General features: G+C 37.4%; 1 long non-coding RNA gene across 1 annotated transcript in view; it reads left to right on the forward strand.

Moving 5' to 3' along the window:
* The first annotated feature begins 588 nt into the window (after positions 1-588).
* The window catches only part of LOC139952866 (uncharacterized), a 61,101-nt gene continuing 38,319 nt past the window's right edge, over positions 589-23,370 (forward strand). The window contains exon 1 of the long non-coding RNA XR_011787920.1: positions 589-693. This is a non-coding gene — a long non-coding RNA (uncharacterized lncRNA). The remainder of the gene's footprint in view (positions 694-23,370) is intronic.

Below are 23,370 nucleotides of genomic sequence, written 5' to 3' on the forward strand. Positions count from 1 at the left end.
TGTCCACCATGCAATACTGTCCGCTCCGGACACTTTTGCATATGCAATCGTGTCCGGGGCTATGCAAAAAACGTCCGATGGACATACATGACTGTACATGCATGTATGTGCGCACGTAAGCGAGCGTGTATGCACTGAACCTACGTATAAGCAGCATGACTATTCACGAATTTAATGATTGCAGCGAATACCTAATGGCCGAACATTTCCCCTGTCATTCATGACATGCACTAAGAAGTTAGTTTGTAAACAAATGGCGAACGTGTTCCGTCGACCAATGTCGTTTAATTTCCCCTGCAAGGACGCATTTGCACGGGGGTGGGCGGACACAACTGCATGCAAATGTGTCCGGGCGGACACAATTGCATTATGCAGCAGTGTCCAAGCGGACACGATTGCATGCAAAACATAGAGGATATAATTATTGCATGCGACACCGGTTAACATCAAGGCTGCCCTCTCGTGATCATCATTGAACAATAATATTCAACATACATTGTACACACATCCCTTTGCACACACGTCCCGAATGTACACACGCTACATATCAGACGACAGCAGAAAGATAGCATGATAGCAGAACGTTGAACAGCTTCACCAGCGGACCTCGACAACAGGTCTCACACACACAGACTGTCGACTGACTGACAGAGAAGCTGTTGGCACTTTTCATCGTCCTTTCGAGTTCAGTTGGTAAGTAACTTTAAGAGAGATAGATAACAGTAAATTAAATATAAGATTCCTCATTTCAAGTGAATTTTGTAGTCCTAAAACAGACCAAAAACAGTTCAGAACGGGTATCGTGTTGCTTGTCAACTGCACCCGTTTAGTGAAAAAATAACAACCCGTTTTGCGCGGTGCACCACTGACTGAGCTCACACACACGTGTGGTCTAAAAACATTTCCAACAAAAGTCATGCACGCTTTTTCTTCTAGCATAATGTATAAACTTATGAACTGGCTTTGTGTTTATGTTCTGTTTTTATACAAATTAATGAATTTGGACTAAAAAAAACTTGAAAACATAAACAACTCAACTTGATTTGCAAGTTGGACTTTGGACCACCTCAACTCAGCCTCTGTTCACAGTCAGTAGTCATTTATTTATTTTACAGGCACTGGACACTATTGGTATACTCAAAATAATTGGGAGATTGTTATCATAAAAACTTCCTTGGCAATGAATAATAGAGAGCTGCCAAGTAATAGTATGAAACAATGTGAGAAACGGCTTCCACTGAACCTGAAGTAATGTAGATTTTGAGAAAGAAGTAATTTCTCACTCAAATAATTATGTTATTTAGTTGAATATGAGACCTCAGCTGAGGTCTCTAATTCAAGGCATCTGAAAGCACGCAACTTATGCGACAAGGGTGTTTTTTCTTCCATTATTCTCTCACAACTTTGACGACCAACCACGTTCAAATTTTCACATCACAGGTTTGTTATTGCATGTTGAGATACACCAAGTGGGAATTCTGGTCTTTGACAATTACCAAACAAAGGTGTCCAGTGCCTGTCAAATAATGTCCTGCAATGTACAATAGAACTCATTTTGTAAACAAGAAGTTTTAAAAACATTCTCATCTTGAACTTTGCTTTTCTAGAAAAGGTTCAAGGAAAATTTATTTCCCCCGTAAAAAAAAAAAAGCAATGTCAACACAAACATCTGTAGATCTAGGAAAATTCTTCACAATAATTGGATTGCAAGAACTAGATGTAGACAAATACATGTAATAATGTCACTGCAGAGGGATTAATTTTAGAAGCATAGCTTGTAGTTTGAGAAATTGTATTGTTTGGCTCAACTTATTACTCCATGCCCCCTGTTTATTGCCATGGTGCCCCTGAAATGCTATAGCAATTTACAATTTCCTCATCTAGGGTGCACTTTACCAAGGAGAAAATGCCTTGGTGCCCTTGCCCTTTCAAAAAGGCCTGTTACTGTCACAACTCTTACCAAGCATTTCATCAGGGTCCTCCACAGATTTTCCCAAACTGAGGGGTATTTTTGTTATTTTCTTAAAAAGTTTTGCCAAAGGACGCTTAATTGAAACGAAGTCTTTGGAATGTTTTCGACTTGGTATTTGTCTTGGCTTTAAATGCTCCAATGTGCATGCTGGAGCAAAATGGTTTGATCTTGACGATTGTTGTAAAATTAGTCTAAAAAAAAACAACCTAAAAAACCCCTTGTTTGAAAATTGGCGGAAATATGCGCGTATCAGTATGCGATTCCCGCGTTTTGGCCTGATGCTAGGTTCATGGGGGAGATCCCTGCTCATGTTCACAAACATGATTTGTCTGAAATCAACATGCCTGAATATTAGACACTCATGCTGATCAATAAAGTGTTATAGCGCCACCATGTGGCAGCCATTGACCAGTTCATTGGTTGTGATTATTTGTGTTGTTTAAAAAAATCTTTACGAGTGGTGGGCTGCTATAGATCAGCACATGCTGACATTAATCTTTCAATTGTCTTAAAGGCACTGGACACCTTTGGTAATTGTTAAAGACCAGTATTGATGTATCATAACATGCAAGACCAGTCTTGGTGTATGCATAAAATAACAAATTAGTCTCTGAAAATATAAACTCCATTGGTCGTCGAAGTTGCGAGAGAATAATGGAAGAAAAAACACCCTTGTTGCACAAGTTGTGTGCTTCAAGATGCCTGGAATTCGAGACTTTAGCTGAGCTTTCTTATTCAATTCAAATATTTTAGTGAGAAATTCCTTCTTTCTCAAAAACTACTTTACTTTAGAGGGAGCTATTCTCACAATTTGTTATACTATCTACATGTCTAATTGCTCGTTACCAAGTAAGTTTATGCTAATAAATATTTTGAGTAATTACCCATAGTGTCCAGTGCCTATAAGTGGAAATTTGTTCCAGAGTTGCATTGCACAAAAGTTTATAAAATCATAGCAATAACTCTGATCTTACAATGTATAGGGCCTTAACAGGTGCACCTTTAACACCAAACCCGAAACAACAGGGTTAACTTTTAACATATGGGTTTAACCAGTCACATAAGGGCTTTGAACCCAGATTCTTTTACACTCTCATGGGGGGAAACTTACTTTCCTTGGTACAATCTGAACGAGAACTGACCTTAATAATTACAGAGGAACTTTTCAAGAATTTACTTTACAAGAATCTGCAGCTGAAATATTGCCAAGGTTCTCCTGTTGAATCAGAGCAGGCTTGGCCTGATACTTGAAGGCGATTGCCTCTGTGTCCTCTGGGCCCAATTTCATAGAGCTGCTAAAGCAAAAATATTTGCTTAAGCAAAAAAATCCATGCTTAGTAAAACCAGATTATAGGCCCAAACTCCACTCAATTGTTTATGGTAAGTAAACAACAGCTAAATACCAGTCAAAAGCAATGCATATGGAATGAAATTTTGGCCAGTAACTTGTGTAAAATAAGCAAGCTATTTTCGTGCTTAAGCACATTTTTTGCTTTAGCAGCTCTATGAAATTGGCCCCGGGTCATTGCTTTGGTGCCCTTGAAATGCTCCATTACAAATTTGCAATTTCATCATAGGGTGCCCTTTACCAAGACGAAAATGCCTTGATGCCCTTGCCCTTTCAAAAACGAAGCATACAGCCCTGTCAGAGGTTCATTTTCTTTTCTTCGTAATAACAAGTGTTCTTGTTGTCAGAGAATTTGTATGCTTTTGGCAAATTTTGGTGACTAACTTGTAACGGAACAAATTGCTCTAATTAGAGTGTAACGTATTTGACAGTTTAGCAAGAAAATTAGGCAGCCAGCTTACGATCACCACGATTTGCATTTTGACTTCATTTATTTTCATGCAGTAAGCACTGGAAGGTTAGCTTGCATTTTCACGTAAAATGGAAATGGCATGCATTCATGTAGTATTTGCATTGTGAAGTCATTCAATTTCATGCAGTAGGTCTAATCACCGTAAGGCTAGCAAGCCTTTTTATGTTTACGGTTTGCAGCTCGCTATTAAATGAAAACAACACAGTAAGCACAAAAATGAATGTTTAGCATCTACATACTAAATGAAATTTGGCTAAGTGTAATTTTGTTGTGCTTAGCGTCTTTTTGTACCGTAGTCAGCTCTTTGAAATTGAGCCCTGAACATCAGAGAAACTGATGTATTCATCGTGTCTGTAATTAGCATCCAGTGTGAGTGGCCGGCATTGATTTGACTATTTTATTATCATCTCACTGGCTTCTTGATTCCCCTGCCTCCATTCATTCCATTGATATCCTTCTGAAGACCGCTCAGGGGTATAGAAGGAAAGGAGGGGGGGTGGGGGGCGTATTTGATCGCAGGAACACCTGACGTTCATTAGTTTGAAGCTCATGACTTCATACATTATAAACAAACAAACTCAGATGTATTGACTGTTTCTGGTAGGATTGGACACCTATTTAAGTGCCCCATTTTGTAAATTAGCAACATTTTGTGCATCCTCGCTGTATTGATACCTCTTGTCACTAGCTCCTGGAAAAAGATGTGCTGAAAAGCAACCCAGATTGGCTAACCAAAAGTGACTTTATGTGCTTTTTGTGCTTAGTCTAGGCCTGGAAAATGGAGCAAAATAATTATTTTCCTCAAGTTTGATTGAATGAATGTTTCTCATAAAATGAATATTGTTTGGAGACCACTCATGATCAATTTCCTCTGTTTACCAGTTAGCTCCAAAATATGCAAAACCAATTTGATGGAAATCCGTGGGGCTTCTTGAAATCCACACAATTCCTTATAGTTCTGACCCGACGATGTAAAAGGAAAAAGACTGTAATAATGTGCTTTATTTCTCATGAAAAGGATGCTCATTGTGCTAAGCTGACAAAGAAAATTATTTGTGAATATTCCCGAGCCGGAGCCCACCCTCCTACCCTGGCTGATTAAGATTATTCTACTGCGCTGGTTTCTATTGATTGATTGGGTTCGGGGAGTGAGACGTTTCTACTGTAGCCTACTGTATGCGATTATTATACAGTCTCGATATTAACGCTCCTTGGCCAGACTGAAACAAAATACAGTTTTGGGTTCTTGCCTCTTGACTCTTGTTTAAAGGAATTACATGTAGTAAAGTCCCTACCAAAAAAAGTAGAAAGAAGTAATTTCCACAAATTTGATATCGAGACCTCAAAATTTGATTATCAGGTCTCTAAATAAAGCATCTGAAAGCACACAATTTGTGCAACAAGGGTGTTTTTTCTTTCATTATTCTCTCGTAACTTTGACGTCCAGAGGTCCGTTCTGTACAAATTTTCACAGGTTTGTTATTTTGTTCATGTTGAGATACAACAACAAGTGAGAAGACTGTTTAATCTTTGACAATAACCCATGGTATTCAGTGCCTTTATAAATGACCCCAGATAACAAAGCAGGAATAGTGAGTGGCCATAGTTGACGGAGCACCGAGATGGGTAATTTCAGAACGTGCTAGTAAAACCCTGTGTAAAGAGGGTTCATCTTTGACTAGCCGCTGGCAAACAGGCCATCGCTGGAAAATGAGTTTCCAGGTGCGCTGTTTCTCATTTCGCTATCATTACCTTTTTCTGTTGTTAAAAAGATTAAGACCAAGATGTGTTCGCAGATTTTGCGGCTAGTTTTTGTAATTAGATAATAATATGCAGAAATGGAATGACTTGTCAAATGAGAAAGATAAGATCTTGTTATAATCAAAGTGTTTTATGATTTCTAGTGAGAGTCACTGATGATGGAAATAGCGTGTTCAGGTCTCAAATGTTACATTGGACTGCCAGGCGTGTGATTTTGGCATTAAGGCAGTAAACTCATACATGGTCTGGACAAGTCCAGCAGTATTGTGTGTGCCCCCCTCCCCCTCCCATAAATGTTGACTTTCAGTTTGATAATATCTTTCAATTCTGTTGAATATCGAACTACGAATCTCTTCGTGCTTGCTCAAATTAAAACAATTAAAAAAATAACCGTAAAACTGTTAACCAATATTCTTGTCTTGTTAAAAACAAACTCTGATGCAGTAACCACTCTGAGCTAACAAAGGATTTGAACTGCCTCTAGCCACTGGGCAACCCCGGTAGTCTAGTTGGTAAGACACTGCTCTAGAATTGCAAGGGTCGTGGGTTCGAATTCCACACGAGTAACATGCCTGTGATATTTTTTCACAGAACTCGGGAAAGTACTGCGCTATACAAATCTTAGATTATTATTATATTATTATATTCTGACATATATAAAATGAGTTTTGAACGCGTATTTCGAGGTGATCACATCACACTGATTAAAGCAGCCCTCTGATCAGGTTGACCTTGCGGTGACACAAACACAGTCGGTGATTAACTTTTCTGCACCTGAGCTAGACCATTGGGAACATATCAGTAGTTGATTGTTTACGACCCGGAGTTTAACTACCATGATGGTAAAATGATCGGCATCAAGGCCCAATCTTATGGCTCTGCTTACCACCGAACTCTGCGCTTATGATCACAATTTTTGTGCTAATGTGTAAGCAAAGAATGCCTACATGTAGATATGTGGAGTAGAGACGCTCAAAAGCAAAAAGATTCCTGCTAACCCGTAAAAAAATAATGATTGACGCAATCGCGGAATTCCCTGCTTCTGTAAGTATCTATCTATCCTCATTTGGTGTATACATCCCAAAATATCCGTAGAATCACAAACCTGTACAAATTTGAGCTCAATTGTTCTTTAAAGTTGCAAGAATATAATGAGAGAGCTAAAAATCACATCATTGTTGTGTAGAATTATGTGCTTTCAGATGCTTGAGAATGGCTTCATGCCTGAAAACCTTTCTGAGGATCAAATCTTTTGGTGAAAATTGTTGAACCTTTTCTCTAAAACTACATATCTTCAAAGGGGGTCATTTCTTACAATGTTTTACAGCTTCAACAGCTCTCACGTGCTCTTTACCAAGTAACGTTTTAAGGACACTAATTTTTTGAGTGATACCACCCACCTTTAACCAACAAGCTCTTAGCTAACTTTATATTGTAACTGCCCAAGGATGAACCATAAAACATATGCTGATTTGTGCCCATTTAGAAACTGTCACTATTCACAAGTACATTTATAAATCACAGAATTCCAGGGCATTTTGTCTCAAACTCAAGGGAGATATGAACTGCATTTCAGCAGTTTTAAAAGTCGAGACTTTTTCCTCTCCCTTCAGGGTTTGTAGATTGGAGACCCAGTTAACTCCGAACTCGGGTTTGAGCTTAATTTACGAGGGCAGTAGTAATGTGTAAGAATTTATGGCACTGTTAAACTAGGAAGATGAATCAAAAGCTTGAAATATGGAAGAGAGGTTATCAAGTGATAATGATTTAAAGACACCGGACACTATTGGTAATTGTCAAAGACCAGTCTTCTCACTTGCTGTATTTCAACATAATGCATAAAATAACTAGCCTGTGAAAATTTAAGCTCAATTGGTCATTGAAGTTGCGAGATAATAATGAAAGAAAAACCACCCTTGTCACACAAAGTTGTGTGCTTTCAGATGCTTGATTTCAAAGACCTAAAATTCTAAATCTGAGGTCTTAAAATCAAATTCGTGGAAGAATACTTCTTTCTCGAAAACTACGTCACTTCAGAGGGAGCCGTTTCTCACAAAGGTTTATACTATCAACCTCTCTCCATTACTCATTACCAAGTAAGGTTTTATGATAATAATTATTTTGAGTAGTTACCAATAGTGTCCACTGCCTTTAAAGGCGGTTTACAGCTTTCTTCAGATTCGTGCACAGAAAAATCTGCAATTGAAATACGCAATCTGAGAATTGTAGCTGTCAGTAACGCTTCCCCCAGATTCCAAATTTGGGTAACAAATAATATCTTTTTTTCCATAACTGCAGTACTTTATTATAGTAATTAAGTTTCTCAAAATGCATAAAGGCGTACTACCCAACATTGCTGCACTTCTTACCAAGTAAGTTTTATATTGGCATTAATTTTCAGAGGCATTCCCCCAAAAATATTATAAAGATGCTTTAACTTGAAAAACAAAATCCATTGTAGTCTTTACTCTTACACATGTTGGAGCAATACACAGACTTAGGGAGTATGATCTTTGAGAAACGTATCCAAACGTCCTCTTTCCATGTACCCGTATCTTCCAAATTCTAAGTTGACCCCAGGGCAAAGCTCCCGATTGTACGACAAGAAATTCCGACACAAAAGCCCCTTGTAATCCTAACTCTATATGACAACTTGGCCTATTGTTGTAATGGATCACTGGCTGCTACTGCCTGCCCCCTTTTTTTTCTACCAACCCATGGAACAATTTGCATTGGGGTCCAGTTTTGTGAAGTGGGGTGGGGGGGGGGGGGTACTGATCTCGCTATGTATGATACCTGGGTGTCGTTGAGTAAGTGCCCGGCTTTCAGAGGCCACACATTGCTTCTAGGCTTTCTATACTCCATCTAGGATCCTTGGAAGGGTAGTGTGACAGTGTTGATATTCTCTTATGTTTGTTTGGATCTGCATCTGCCAGCAACTGATTGAATAGTGGAAGGGGTAAGGGAGATTTTTTTTTGTTTTTTAAAGTGTAGGCTATGCCAACTGCTCTAAGAATGATAATTTTTCTGTTTCTTTATTTTTACCTGCCTTAACATCACTACCTTATGTAAAATGTAGATTGTTGCACACTGAAGCCCAAGTCATACTTTCTGAGAATTTGAAACAAATTTTGACGTCACAAATTTGTATTGAATATAATTCACGTCAGTTGACTTGGCTCAACTCCTGCGAAACACTCGCTTCGTAAACAGCCCTGTGACGTAAAATTCGCTTTGCATTCGCATAATTTGAATACTTGAGAGAGAAGACCCTGACATGGCTCAAATTTAACACTTGACCACAGACTTGGGGCCAGTAATTTAAGCCCCAGCCGTCGATTTCACAAAGAGTTAGGACTCGTCTTATCTCGAGTTAGGACGAGTAACTCGTCCTAACTAAGAATTCATCTTAACGTCTGCATGCTACAGTGTAGGGTTGGGACTCGTCCTAAGTCCTAAGATTAGTCTTAAGTTAGGAAGAGTTTTGTGAAATCGACGGCAGGCCAGTTAACTCAAGACTGGACAAGCCTGGTTGGTCTTGTTTAAAAAAAAAAAAATTACCAACTAATTACCCCATTGAAAAAAGCGATGTTCAGATGTTGACTTTGAGTTGAGGCTGGTGATTATCCTTCAATTCTGTGTTAACGACACCGGAAACTATTGGTAATTGTCGAGAACCAGTCTTCTCACTTGGTGTATCTCATGCATAAAGTAACAAACCTGTTATATTTTGAGCTCAATTGGTCATCGAAGTTGCGAGAAACAATTAAAGAAAAAACACCCTTGTCACACGAAACTGTTTGCTTTCAGATGCTTGATTTAGAGACCTCAAAATCTAATTCTGAGGTCTCAAAATCAAATTCGTGGAAAATACTTATTTCACGAAAACTGCGTTACTTCTCACAATGTTTTATACTATCAACAGCTCTCCATTACTCGTTAGCAAGTAAGGTTTTATGCTAACAACTATTTGGAGTAAATGCAATAGTGTCCAGTGCCTTTAAAGGAACACGTTGCCTTGGATCGGACGAGTTGGTCTTTGAAAAGCGTTTGTAACCGTTTGTTATTAAATGTATATGGTTGGAAAGATGTGTTAAAAGTAGAATACAATGATCCACACAAGTTTGCCTCGAAATTGCGTGGTTTTCTTTTTACTGTGCGAACTAACACGATCGGCCATTTATGGGAGTCAAAAATTTGACTCCCATAAATGGCCGACTGTGTTAGTCGACGAGGTAAAAGGAAAACCGTGCAATTTCGAGGCATGTTTGTGTGGATCATTGTATTCTACTTTTACAGCATCTTTTTACACATATGCATTTTATAACAAACGCTTTTCAAAGACCAACTCGACCGATCCAAGGCAACGTGTTCCTTTAAGTAAAACCTATAATACGACAAATGAGACCAATCCTCCTCTAAAATGTTTGTTAAAAAATAGTTTACATGGAAAGCTCTGCAGAAAGTTCTTTATCTTTATTCTAAGTTAAAATGTCAAGTCATTAACCACAAGGCTTTCTGACTGTCACCCCAAACTAATATATTGACAAAACAGGGAGACCACTACCATCAGGGTAGGATAGCTCAATAGACCTTTATCACGCTGTCGCTGTATTGGTCATGTTCCCTGTTTCCAAAAACAGTAATGAATGCTAGTGCAAGCATGGCACCAGATTATTGTTTCATCCAGCCTCAGTTTGGTTACAATGAGTTGGGTTGGAGTAAAGTTAAGATGGCCACACCATGATAAAGGTCTATTGGTAGAGTGCTGGCACACTCATTCAGAAATGGTAGGTTCAAGTCCCACTCTAGGCAACTTATTTTAAATTCAACCCCAATCTATTGTAGTTATAATGACTGACAAGTTTGATTACAACATATGTATTTTTTAAAGTTTAATAAGAGCAAACTCGGGATGAATTATATCGGTTTGTTGTTTCTAGGGTAGCCCATTGATTCCATTTGACCCAGTAACGACAATAGCGAGTTCAGAACAAGTTAACTGCACGGTCAATCTTGGTCAATATTACTTGATCTCTCATCAATATTTACATACGACACCCCCCAATAAAAAAATTAGTCACGCTCGACTGCGATTTGTTGCTTCTTGCACAATGAGGTCAGGCTTAGATATCAGGCCTGATACTTCACGGAGGCAATGAAGGCGGTTGCCTATGTGCCCCCTGGTCATTGCCTTGGTGCCCTTCAAATGCTACAGTAGTAACTTACAATTTCCTCACAGAGGTGCTCTATACCAAGGAGAAATGCCTTGGTGCCCTCACCCTTTCAAAAGCGAAGCAAACAGGCCTGGCGAATTACACGGAGGCCACGAGGCCTTGACCGCCTCTGTTGGCCTTGATGCCCCTGCAAAAGTTTCCCATTGACATTAAGATTTTATAACCGAAACGCCCCTTGCAAAATGGGAATGGCCTTGCCCTTTCAAAGATGAAATTCAAGGCCGGAGAGGTGTTTAAGAATAAAGAAGAAAAACGATGGAAAAAGATGTACAAGAAATCATGCAAATTGCGACAACAGCATACCCTGTATGTGTGCGTGGATAAACAAATTTTTAAAGGCTTTTTCTTTGATGAGTATTTAGGAATTTTTTGGGTGTGTTTTAAAAGGTATTATACATGATGGGTAAAGGATAAAAAAACACCATTGTTTAACTTTAGCTTGAAAGCTGTTGATTATGATGTTAATATAATACTTGAACCGTTTTCAATAATACTTGAGTACATGTACCTTGTTATGTGCGCTATATTAAGACTTTGATATTATTATCATTATTTCATCTTATCACAGCATGCAAAAGAAAGATCACATTTTCATTTTATTATTATTATAATTAATATGTAGTCTGCGTTGAATTATACAGTTGTATTTATTGTTTAAAGCCATTGGACCCTTTCGGTAAACAGTGTTGTCCAAGGCCCACACTTTGTGTACCACAACTTCTACATCAAATAACAAACCTGTGAAAATTTAGGCTCAATCGGTCATCAGAGTCGGGAGAAAACACAGAAAAACCCACCTTTGTTTCTGCGCGTTTCGCCGTGTCATGACATGTGTTTGAAATAAATCTGTAATTCTCGTTAACGAGAATTTATATGGTTTCGCTGTTTTCTCAAAAAGTAAAGCATTTCATGGAATAATATTTCAAGTGAAGTCTTTCACCATTGCCTTCTGTAAACCCTGTAAGTTATGTGTAAATCTGTGAACTTATTTTTTTTTTTTTTCTGTTTCCGAAAGGGTCCAATGGCTTTAATGAGTAACCAGGATCTTTTTTTTTCAAACTGTTGTCCATCCTTGATCCAAATATGGGAAGTTTTGCCGAAGCACAATGAATTTTAACAAATTTGTTCTTGGTGTTTATCTTTGGTTTTTAAAGCCCTACTGTGCAATCTGGAGCATTCTAAATGGTTGCATCTTTTCTGAACTTAAAGCCATTGGACCCTTTCGGTAAACAGTATTGTCCAAGGCCCAACCTTCGTGTATCACAACTTCTATATCAAATAACAAACCTGTGAAATTTTAGGCTCAATCTGTCATCAGAGTCGGGCGAAAATACAGGAAAACCCATCCTTGTATCCGCGCGTTTCGCCGTGTGTCATGACATGTGTTAAAAATAAATCCGTAATTGTCGCTATCGAGAATTGATATTGTTTTACTGTTTTCTCGAAAAGTAAAGCATTTCATGAAATAATATGTCAAGAGAAGTCTTTCACCACTACCTTCTGTAAACCCTGTAAGTTAGTTGTAAATCTGTGAACTTTTATTTTTTTTTTCTGTACCGAAAGGGTCCAATGGCTTTAAGTTCCCCTACAATAAAAACCAAATTTATAATTGTTTTTTTTTTGCTTCTCATTTAAAATACACAAGTATCAACACGCAAGTCGCGTGTACCGACCCGATACGCTAGCTTGTGCATACACGTAATTATTTCACAATTTGTATTTTTCGGTTTAGAAATAGAAAGACAAATCTTTGTGGTTCTGGCGGAGTAGAGGTAAATGCTGCCTGTATAAACTATCAGCAGTGAACAGTTCACAACAGTCTCAGTGTACAGTACACATTCGGGCCAGCGAGGCATGCAAAGAGGTTGCCTAGCAACCAGGTTTTTTCCCTCTTCTTTGGACCCAACTTCCCAGCGTTGAGTCAATATTTACCGTGGAACTATCAATGGGGAGCAAAGGCTCAAACTATGAAATGATAAATTTGTAGTCGTTTCTTTATTTCCAGGGTTTTTTAATTAAAAACTGGAAAGGGTAACTGAAAGATAAGGCACACTGTTTTTGTGATCTTGGATAGAGAAAGTGTGGGGGAATGGGGTTAGAGGAGGGAGCAAATAGTGTTCAAGACTTATTTTTGTCTCAGACGAGTCTTAGGGATTTAAAGGAACAAAACAGTTGCTGGCAGAGTAAGCACTTTATATTTAAACTGAAAAACCTGTATTAATTTGAGATTGATCGGCCATCTGGGTCAGGAGAAAAAAGTTAAAAAAATGATTACACATTTTGAATGACATCTGTGCAAAACATCTATGCAAAACAAAAATGAATAAAACGCTCACTGAGAGATAAACTCCAAACGGGAAACTGATTTTATTTATTTCTCATCAAATATGACATTTCAGACAGAAATATTTCAAGGGATGTTTTCTGTTATCATTAGGGGTGTAGGTTTGATGTAAATCTGTGATGTGCATGATTTTTTTTATTACAAATTCTGTAACGTTCGTGAAAAACGCAGGTTTGTGAAGGTTTGTCAACAATTTAAAAATTTTGATCAAAATCATTAAGAATCATATTGAAAATCATTCATGTCTTGTTTCTTAACTTAATCACTTCACATCATGCACTAATAAAAAAGAGACCAGCCTTATGATAATTAAAACAGAAACTGATGATCAAAATTCAAAGAGTTATATATATAAGAACTAGAGGGCGCACTGGTGATGCTGCTTGCACAAACGCGACGGGACCGCAAGATGACAAGCGCGCCATTCTGTACGTGCGTTGAATATGAAATACACGTTTGAGTTTTTTTTATTGAATGCTCACGCGATGCTGTTTGTTCAACTTACAAAATGGCCGCACAAACACACGCTGTGAGATGGCTGTTTTGTCATTTTAGAAAATGGCGGTCTGCGCGCATGCCGGGGCGCGTATATAGGCCAGTGCATCCACTAGTTCTTATATATAACTCTATGTCAATATCACAAAGAATCATATTGAAAATCATTAAGGTCTTGTATCTGAACTTCATTCATTCACATCACTGCACTAATTAAAAAAGGTCAGTCAATGATATTTGAAACAGAGAATCATTGATAATCATTAAGGTCTTGTATCTGAACTTCACCCAATCATGTCGCGCACAAATAAAAAAGATCACCCTTTTAACATTTATTTCAATGCTGTCATTTGATACAATTGTGCACATTTGTGTTGAAACTACGAAAGCAATAATAGTATGTGGTATGAGTGTAAAATGATTCAATAATATCCAGCAATTTAATGACAACTTTTAGGTATTAGGTTAAGCAAGATGCTTTTGTTCTCTATGAACAGACAAACAGTTACCAGTAGTACAAAACCATGGTACAGCGACGGTACGGTAGTTGTATAGCCGTAGGAATAAAAGCAACTAATAATCAAAATCAGTGAGAATCATATTGAAAATCATTAAAAAGGCAGTGGACACTATTGGTAATTACTCAAAATAATTATTAGCACAAAAACTTACTTGGTAACAAGCAATGGGGAGAGGTTGGGAGTATAAAACATTGTGAGAAACGGCTCCCTCAGAAGTGACGTAATTTTCGAGAAGGAAGTAATTTTCCACGCATTTGATTTCAAGACCTCGGATTTAGAACTTGAAGTCTCGAAATCAAGCATCTGAAAGCACACAACTTGGTGTGAAAAGGGTGTTTTTTCTATCATTATTATCTCGCAACTTCGCGACCACTTGAGCTCAAATTTTCACAGGTTTGTTATTTTATGCATATGTTGAGATACACCAAGTGAGAAGACTGGTCTTTGACAATTACCAATAGTGTCCATTGTCTTTAAGGTCTTGTATCCGAACTTCACCCAATCATGTCACACACAAATAAAAAAGGTCGTCGTATGATAATTGCTTGTCGGGCGATTCAATCACAATGTGTACATATGCAATTTGATAAATCTATGCGGTTTATTGCTAAATTGAAGGACCTGCGACTAGTGTATTATTAAACTGGGGGATGTTATTATTAAATCCATGGTTAGCGGTGTTTCAATATTGCTGTAGTATCATGCTTGATTGGCTCTATTTGATGTGTACTAACTGTCAAATCGTGGCATTAAAGATGCTATGTCAGATTTTTGGCCCCAAACATTAAAAAATATTTTGTTTTGAGTGAATGGTATTTCAAAGAGTATCACCCGAGTATTTAACCTTTGCTTTTAATGGCCAGTAACCATGACAGAAATTTAAAACGTTTCTTATAAAACACATAAGAATTGGTCACGTGATATATTGTCGGGATCCCGACAAAAAACTAATTTTGAGCACTTTATTTCACTGCTACTAACAATTGGCAGACTTTTTCGAGCAATGGCTCAAATGAAAGCTAGTCACTTTCTCGACCCCATCAAAGTACCTGTTGAATTTTAAATCAAAATTTTTGGGTCAAATCGGCCAAAAATCTGACATAGTATCTTTTAAGGGTCTCAATACTTTTTGTTGGACACAAAACACAATTGCCACAGATTTACATAAAACTCACACAGTTTGAAGATAATGATAGTAGAAAACTTCCCTTAAAAAATTACTTGCTGAGGTGCTGTAGTTTTTGAGAAATGAGTAAAACAAGTCACAACAATTATTTTAGCATGTAAAACGTAGTTTCGTGACATTGTTTTACTAATTTCTCAAAAACTACAGCACCTCACTCAAGTTATAGGTAAGGATTCTACTCTTATTACAGTGTTTTTTTTCAAATGGTGTAAGTTTATGTTACAAAAAGTACCCAAATCCTTTAAAGGAGAAGTATACCTTTGGTTTTAAGAATCGTTTGATCGTTTTAGTGCTAAGTAGATTAACTTGTGAAAATTAGGTAGAAGCAATTTATATTTATATTCATTTTGTAATAGCCGGCCCCCATTTTTGTGCAATATGAAATACATTTACAAATTGTGATTATGTGGTTTGGGTACCAGACAAACATAGCCTCCTTACATCCTTTGGGACTGAATAGTTTATGCAAAAGCATGGATAAACTTTGTTGAAATTACGTAGCGAACCTCTAGAAATTTCTCCTTCGTTTTAGTGGAATGCTGATGTCCTCAAACAACTCAGGGGTCAAATTCCTGTCTAGTACACCAACCTTAGGCCTACATTTAATCTAAATCGACAGCTTCAAAAGAGAGAAAGGGAGAATAATAAAGAAAGGTTTCAATTTTACGCTGTCAGTCCAGCACCTATGTACACACACACTACAACAAACCTACAGAACTAAAACGAAGAAGAAGAAGAAGAAGAAGAAGGGAAAAAAAAACCTTTTCCAGTCTGTATGCCACGGTCAATAAAAGTCATTGTGTCACTTTCTGAGCGCGCTCAGTCGGGGCACTTTCTGCCATGGTCTATGGCCTTGTGTATTTGTTGCATTCTAGTGTCCTGAAAAAAAAAAAGAAAAAAAGAAAAAAAAAAAAAGGACGGCATCGTTTTACAATTTTCCCCCTCTTGCGCTTTTGTCAGGTTTTTTTCTTCTCTCTGGTTTTCTTTTGTGGAGCGTAAAATGACGCAGATCAAATAGGTCTGGCCTAGTTTACTGGGAGCATTCAATTGTTAGAGTGACGACTGCGTTGGGGGTAGTTGAATCAGGGAGTTACCACAATGCTATATTATGGTAATATCTAAGCAGCGCTGGAGTCATACCCCAGCTTTACTATAGTCTTGACTGGGTTGTAGTCGGATGTTTGGTGATGGGGGTCAATGGTCATGAAGTGGGAGGGGAGGGATACATTTAACACCAGAGACCTTTAGATTTAAAGGCACTGAACACTATTGGAGATTTTAGTAAAAAAAGAAAAAAAAAGTAATCTCTAACTAAGATATTTGAATTGAATTGGAGACCTCAGAGGTCTCGAGATTCAAGGCATCTGAAAGCAAACAACTTGTGCGACAACAATGTTTTTTTTCTCCATTATGCTCTCACAACTTTGACACCCAATTTTTCACCGGTTTGTTATTTTATGCATGCTGAGATACACCAAATGAGAAGACTATTCTTTTACATGAATGTGTCCAGTGCCTTTAAACCTTAGTGTGTGTTACAGTCACTCTGTGGACACTCCTTTGTTTTATACACTTCTTTTCTTCAACACTGTAAAAAACACTATGTGGGTTCTAGTGCTGGGTTAATAGTGAAATTTGGTATTCGGTTAACCGCTGGCCAACTATCCGAAACTAATCGGATATTCAAATATTTTTTCCCCCTGCTAGAGGGCGTTAAAAAAAACCCCCAAAAACCCCCACCTATTTGTTTGGCCGCTAGTGAGATTTAATGGCGGATTGATATTAGTTTGAGACAGTGTCACTCGGTTCATTGATAAATATAACGGGATCTAAATTTAAAGATGGCGATTTGCTTTTTCTTTTGATCGTGATTGACTCTACGTGTAGGAAAACTTTGGTAATCTTTGAACAAATTACGTCAGAAATGTCATTGTTTTAACTCTTCACAGAGGTGAGCAAAGTTTAATACTTAATTTATGCTGTTCATGCTGTCTTAATAGAGGTTTCATAAGGATTCAGACAAAACATTCCTATCAGTTGTCGCCCCGACGATCCGGTTAAGAGAAAAAAGGCATTCGCGGTTACGGAAAGGGAAACCTATTCGCCATTAACCGGATATTCAAGTTATTCACCCAGGCCTTGTGGGTTCTCAGGTTCACACTTCGTAGTAGTGTTGACACTCCATTGGTCTATACACTTAAGGAAAACCTTATTCTTCAACACTGTAAAAAACACTGTGTGGATGTGTGCAAGTCCACGGAGTGTTTAAAGATCCTACATTATGTGGACAATACTTTGTATGGGCGAAATTTGTTAGTTTTGGGCAGGCCCTCTCGGCATCGCCCACATTGGCTAACAACATTGATCATTAAGCAACATTCAACAGCTCAACTTCCATGACTCTAGTCTCATTTATAGTTGACCTGGAAAAAAAACCCCCAAAAACCCCCAGAAAATTACCGGAAAAACAACAACAATATCTGAAGAAATTCAATATTACACAACCCCTTTAAAGTTTCAATCTACGTTATTACCTTGCATGAATTGTGGTTGCTAGCGTATTTCCCCGGAGGATTGACTCATATTATCCTTGTATTCATAAAGAATGCTGGACTTGGTGAGGGAGTTTATGAATGCAGGGGGAGTCCAGACTACAGACGTGTATGGTTTTATCATTAGAATATAGCCAAAAGGACAGCATCTATCTCATGCATAATTGACCCGGAAAAGAAAAAAAATTCCTTAAAAACAAAAATCTGCTATTGCAATAAAAATTCCTGAAACACAAACAAGTAGGCCTAACTCTAATTTGAATACAACACATTGCAAATTTTTTATTTTGAAATATCATTAAATGTCATTCTTGTAGATTTGAAGATTATATTTAAAGATTGACATTATTATTAGGTATACTGAGAACATGGAGGCATACATTTCTCATGTCAAGTTTGAATATTATATTCCATGTTTTTTTAAACCTTTAAGCTGTCAATCTAAGCTGTAGGATATGAATTGAATTCATTGATCTTTCGATAGAATTAAGAAACACCTCAGAGAGTTTGTGCACTCTGATTGGTCGAAGACTGGTCACATGGGCGTGTGGGCGTGTGATCAGAGTTTGTGCACTCTGATTGGTCGAAGACTGGTCACATGGGCGTGTGGGCGTGTGATCAGCGACCAAATGGTTCCTTAAAAAGCATACATGTGTGGAAGTTCTGAATGCAATTGTGCTTGATGTGCAAGAACTACAAATAAACTTTCTGTGGAAATGTTTTTGTTGTTAGCGCTGCGCGCAAATGTCACCTCGTGTCATCATAGTGCATTGACAAAATTAATTTAAGATAGCTGGTACCTCGCATAAAACCAACATGATGTAGAACCTAAAGTTGAACACCAACCAAAGTAATTCATGTATTGTGCTGTTATTTTTTTAAAAGTTCACAGGCTGGTTCTTGAAAAAATATGCATAAATAGTCAAGAGCCTAGGTTCCATGGACAAATTTAACAACTCAAAGAATTGCCTTTTAAAACATGAAAAGGCACACCAATTTAACTCTATACCTCACTTTGGTTTTATATTCAAATGAATGGGAAAAAGAAAAGAGGCATAATGGCCACACCCTAAGATCCTGAGTTGAATTTGTTAATCGTTGGACAAAATTTAAAATTATGTCGGGGGTTTTATGTTATGTTTTATGTTAAGGTTTTATGCTGATAATTATTTTCTGTAAAATTACAAATAGTGTCCACTGCCTGTAAGCTCAAACACTCTCTGTTGAACATAAAATATTTAACCAGTCTTTCTTATTTGATTGTTCCATGGTTAAAATTGTCTTTTTTTAAAGAATATTTTCTGCTTTGCTGGGGTAAAGTTTATTTTAAAACTAAGCACTTTTGTTTTCTGTGTGAAGCATTTTTTTGCACTTTTTCTCTGCTCAGCAAATTTGAGTTTTTATAATCTATGCAACGCAATAAAACTTAAATAAGTTTGTATGCAACTTTTATTTTGTTTGTTTGTCCCAAAGCAACAACAAGTTTGTGCTCTAAATGCAAACAAGTACTTGAGCCTTTGTGTATTATATTGCATACTGATTGTAGGTCATACTAACTTTTACCAAATGAAAGCAGAGACTGGATAACAGTTGTCAATAGAGGGCCTCCTATATAGACCCAGCTCAATAATTGCAGAGTGAGGCTTTGTTTCAAGGTTGAACACTGTAGGTACACATAGGAAATGTTTCAAGAAGTAACTGTAAATAGTAAACTTGCAGGTACAGCCATGTTTAATGTCTCTTTTAAAGGGAGTGTTGGCTCTGAAAAGATCCGGTGTGGTCTTGACATTTCAAACACCATTTAAGAATTGTTTCATTCTAGTTAATTTGTTATTTCAAATGATGCGACTGATTATGACTCTCCAATTCATATTGTCATAAAGACACAAAAACAATTTCGGAATCGTCATCCATAAACAAATGAGCCCTCCAGAGTACCACCATTTTCTTCTGTCGTAATTGCCACTATCTCACGTCGCCCACCCAACCGTATTAAAACCAAACCCTCTCAAAAATAATTCCTGAGAAAAGGGCCAGAGATGTGGTGTGCGTGCCTAAGCGCAGCATGCTCAGATCAGCAGTGCCCGATTACCATGTGATCTTTAAAATCTTGATCATGTTTGAAATGCTTGCCTGGATTATTAGGAGTACACAGGGAACCAGATTTGTATGGTTGGCCGGCTCGTCCGTCGTTAAGTTATATTTGAAATTCATTCATCGTCTGTCCGTGCAGGGTAGAAGTCTGAAGTTGTTTATTGATTACTGTGTGGCAGTAGGCCGGGCCCCTGGGGCCGTTGTACACTGTATGGTTAGTTTGTGTGTAGTCTGCTGTGGACAGGCTTATAGAATTGCATATGTACAACAGAGATGTTGTTAATCCCAATGAGTTTGAATAGAACATCAAGCCTCTGGGAGCTTTATCAATGGAACACATCTCATATCAATCAGAACTATTTAGATGGAATTTGCTTATTAAAGGCACTGGACACGTTTTGGTAACTGTCAACGACCAGTTTTCTCCCTTGTGGTATCCCAAAATATGCTTGCAAAATTTTGGGCTCCATTGGTCATCGAATTTGCAAGAGAATAATGAAAGAAAAAACACCCTTGTTGCATTATTTTGTGTTGCTTTCAGCTGCATAATAAAAGGCTTCAGCTGAATTTGTTAAAATTATTTGAGTGAGAAATTACCTATTTCTCCTAAATGACGTTACTTAAGTTAAAGCTGTTTCTGACAATGTTTTATACTATCAACAGCTCTTTATTGCTCGTAACCAAGTAAGTATTTATGCTTACAATTATTTTGAGTATAATTACCAATAGTGGCCATAGAGTGCCTTTAAAGGCAAAGTTTACCTTTGGTTTTTTGGAATGTTCGATTGTTTTAATCATACATGTACCACATATATACAGTACACAATAAATCTAACATCTCTTTTCAAGAGGTGGTTGTGTTCTTGAGATTATTTTTATTATTATTATTATTGGTTTATTGAAAATCAAACGTAGCAGCCAAATGGCTAAAGTGTGTTTAGGTTTGAGATATTGCCCAAAATCCGGAAAATCCGAGAAAAGATATACGCATGAGTTATTTCTCTTATTCAAATGTTTTTGGGGTGACAAATTATCCAAACCATGTTTACTTTGAAGAATGAGGGAATCCTTTCTCAAAATAGTTAAACTATCAACAGCTGCAGTGCTACTCACCAAGTCATTTTTTTGCGGTCATGAACTTTTTGGAGTGGTTTACCATTCTATGACCCTACCTTCAGCGTCTGACTCTGTTTTGTAAACGTGTTATGAAACCAATGTCCAATCAACTTGGCAAGTTTCCGCTGAAAACAACAGACGACCTGAACAAAACCAAACCTGAAACTTGTAAAAATTCCTTCGCAAAACCCTCGCCAGAAAACTCTCAGTCATCCCCCCATGGGACGCTACAAAAGCGCCTCAAGTTCCCACAAAATGCAAACAATTCTTCTCGAAGGAATAACAAAACAAAAAGAGGAAGAAATCATTGAGTTCTTCGACCACCAGGAGGTCCCACCTCATGTAAGGCGATCTTTTCTTGGCAATGGGCCTGGGAAAAACAAAAAAGTGAGAAGGGTTTTAAGAAAACGGCAGATAGGAAAAATAAACTTGTGACATATGATATTTTCTTGAAAGGTCCATGTACTCTCGCAAATATATCTAATAACTTGGGCTAATTAAAATATAGGGTGTATAGTAAGTGATAAGTGCATTTTATGATAAGTCGACAAACGTGGTTCATTGTTCTACTATATTCTTGTCCTTGACGAATTGATTTTGATATCCAAGAGAAATGTTTTTAAAGTATTGCAATTGTTGTTTCTACTCAGTGTTTATCTTTTGTTTTAAAAGCACTTCTGTGCGATTTGGAGCATTCGATATGATTCTCTCTTTTTGATCGGAAAGTAAACACAAATAATATTATTAAAAATTTGTGGGCGAAACGTTTGCAAACATTCGAATCATTCACAATAAGCGTGTATCGGCCCGATCCACAAGCTTCTGCCTGTGTTCATTACATGCTTATTTCAATTGCTGATAGTGATACAAGCAATCTTTAAAGGCAGTAGACACTATTGGTAATTACTCAAAATAATTATTAGCATGAAACTGTACTTGGTAATGAGTAACAGGGAGAGGTTGATGGTATAAAACATTGTGAGGAAAGGCTCCCTCTGAAGTGACATAGTTTTTCTAGAAAGAAGTGTTTTCCCACGAATTTTATTTCGAGACCTCAAGTTTAGAATTTGAGGTCTCGAAATCAAGCACACAACTTAGTGTGACAAGCATGTTTTTTTCTTTCATTATTGTCTCGCAACTTCGACGACCGATTGAGCTCAAATTTTCACAGGTTTTTTATTTTATGTATATGTTGAGATACACCAAGTGAGGAGACTGGTCCTTAATCATGTTTTTCAAATTATATTTGTATAACTTTTAGGCATCATCTGTTATAGAAATTATTTGTTTCTGGAGGATTGGTTTGGGTATGAATATAATAACCGGCAAGTTGTCAGTAAACAGTCCTTTCCTTTTTGATGAACAAATTTTGGCAATCGTGTACTTCATTTTTGAAACCTAACCTTTAAAGGGAAGGTACATGTTTGGTAATTGTCAAAGACCAGTCTTCTCACTTGGTGTATCCCATCATAACCATAAAATAACAAGCCTGTGAAAATTTGGGCTTATTTGGTCATCAAAGATGAGAGAAAATGGTGAAGTAAAAACACCCTTGTTGGACGCGTTTGTGTGCTTTCAGATAGGAATAAAAGAGTTCTAGCTAGAAGTCTTTGATTATTTTAGTGAGAAATAACCTCTTTCTCAAAAACTACTTACTTCAGAGGGAGTCGTTTCCCACAATGTTTTATACTATCAACAGCTCTCCAATGCTCGTTACCAAGTAAGTTTTTAAGTTAATATTTGTTTTGAGTAAATACCAAACGTGTACCTTCCCTTTAAATGGTAATAATAACTCCAAAAATTAATAACCATACAATTTACTTGGTAAACAGCACTGGACAGCTGTTGATATTATATAACATAGAAACCACCCCTTTGATTTTGAAGGAATACATGGTATGTAGTTTTACATAATTTGTCATTAGGCATCAAACCTCTCTTGGGCATCTGAAAGCAGACTATTCTGTGCAACAAGGGTTGTTTTTTTTTTCTTTTTCTGACATTCCTTCTTGCAATGTCGATAACCAATAGAGCCCAAATAATCACAGGTTTGTTGTTTTATGCATATGGGATAAACCAAAATGAGGATATACTGGTCTTTGACAATTACCAAAAAGCCTTCAACGATGAGAATTATTTACACACTAGATGTTGTACAGTGCATGTATGACCCCGTACTTCAATCTTCAATTATTCAACCAACCGAAAGATTTTAATTTGATGGGATAGTTGACTACCTTTATTCCGTCGGGCGCTATTGTCCAGTCGCCTA

Source organism: Asterias amurensis, chromosome 21, assembly GCF_032118995.1.
Source record: "Asterias amurensis chromosome 21, ASM3211899v1".
NCBI lineage: Eukaryota > Metazoa > Echinodermata > Asteroidea > Forcipulatida > Asteriidae > Asterias > Asterias amurensis.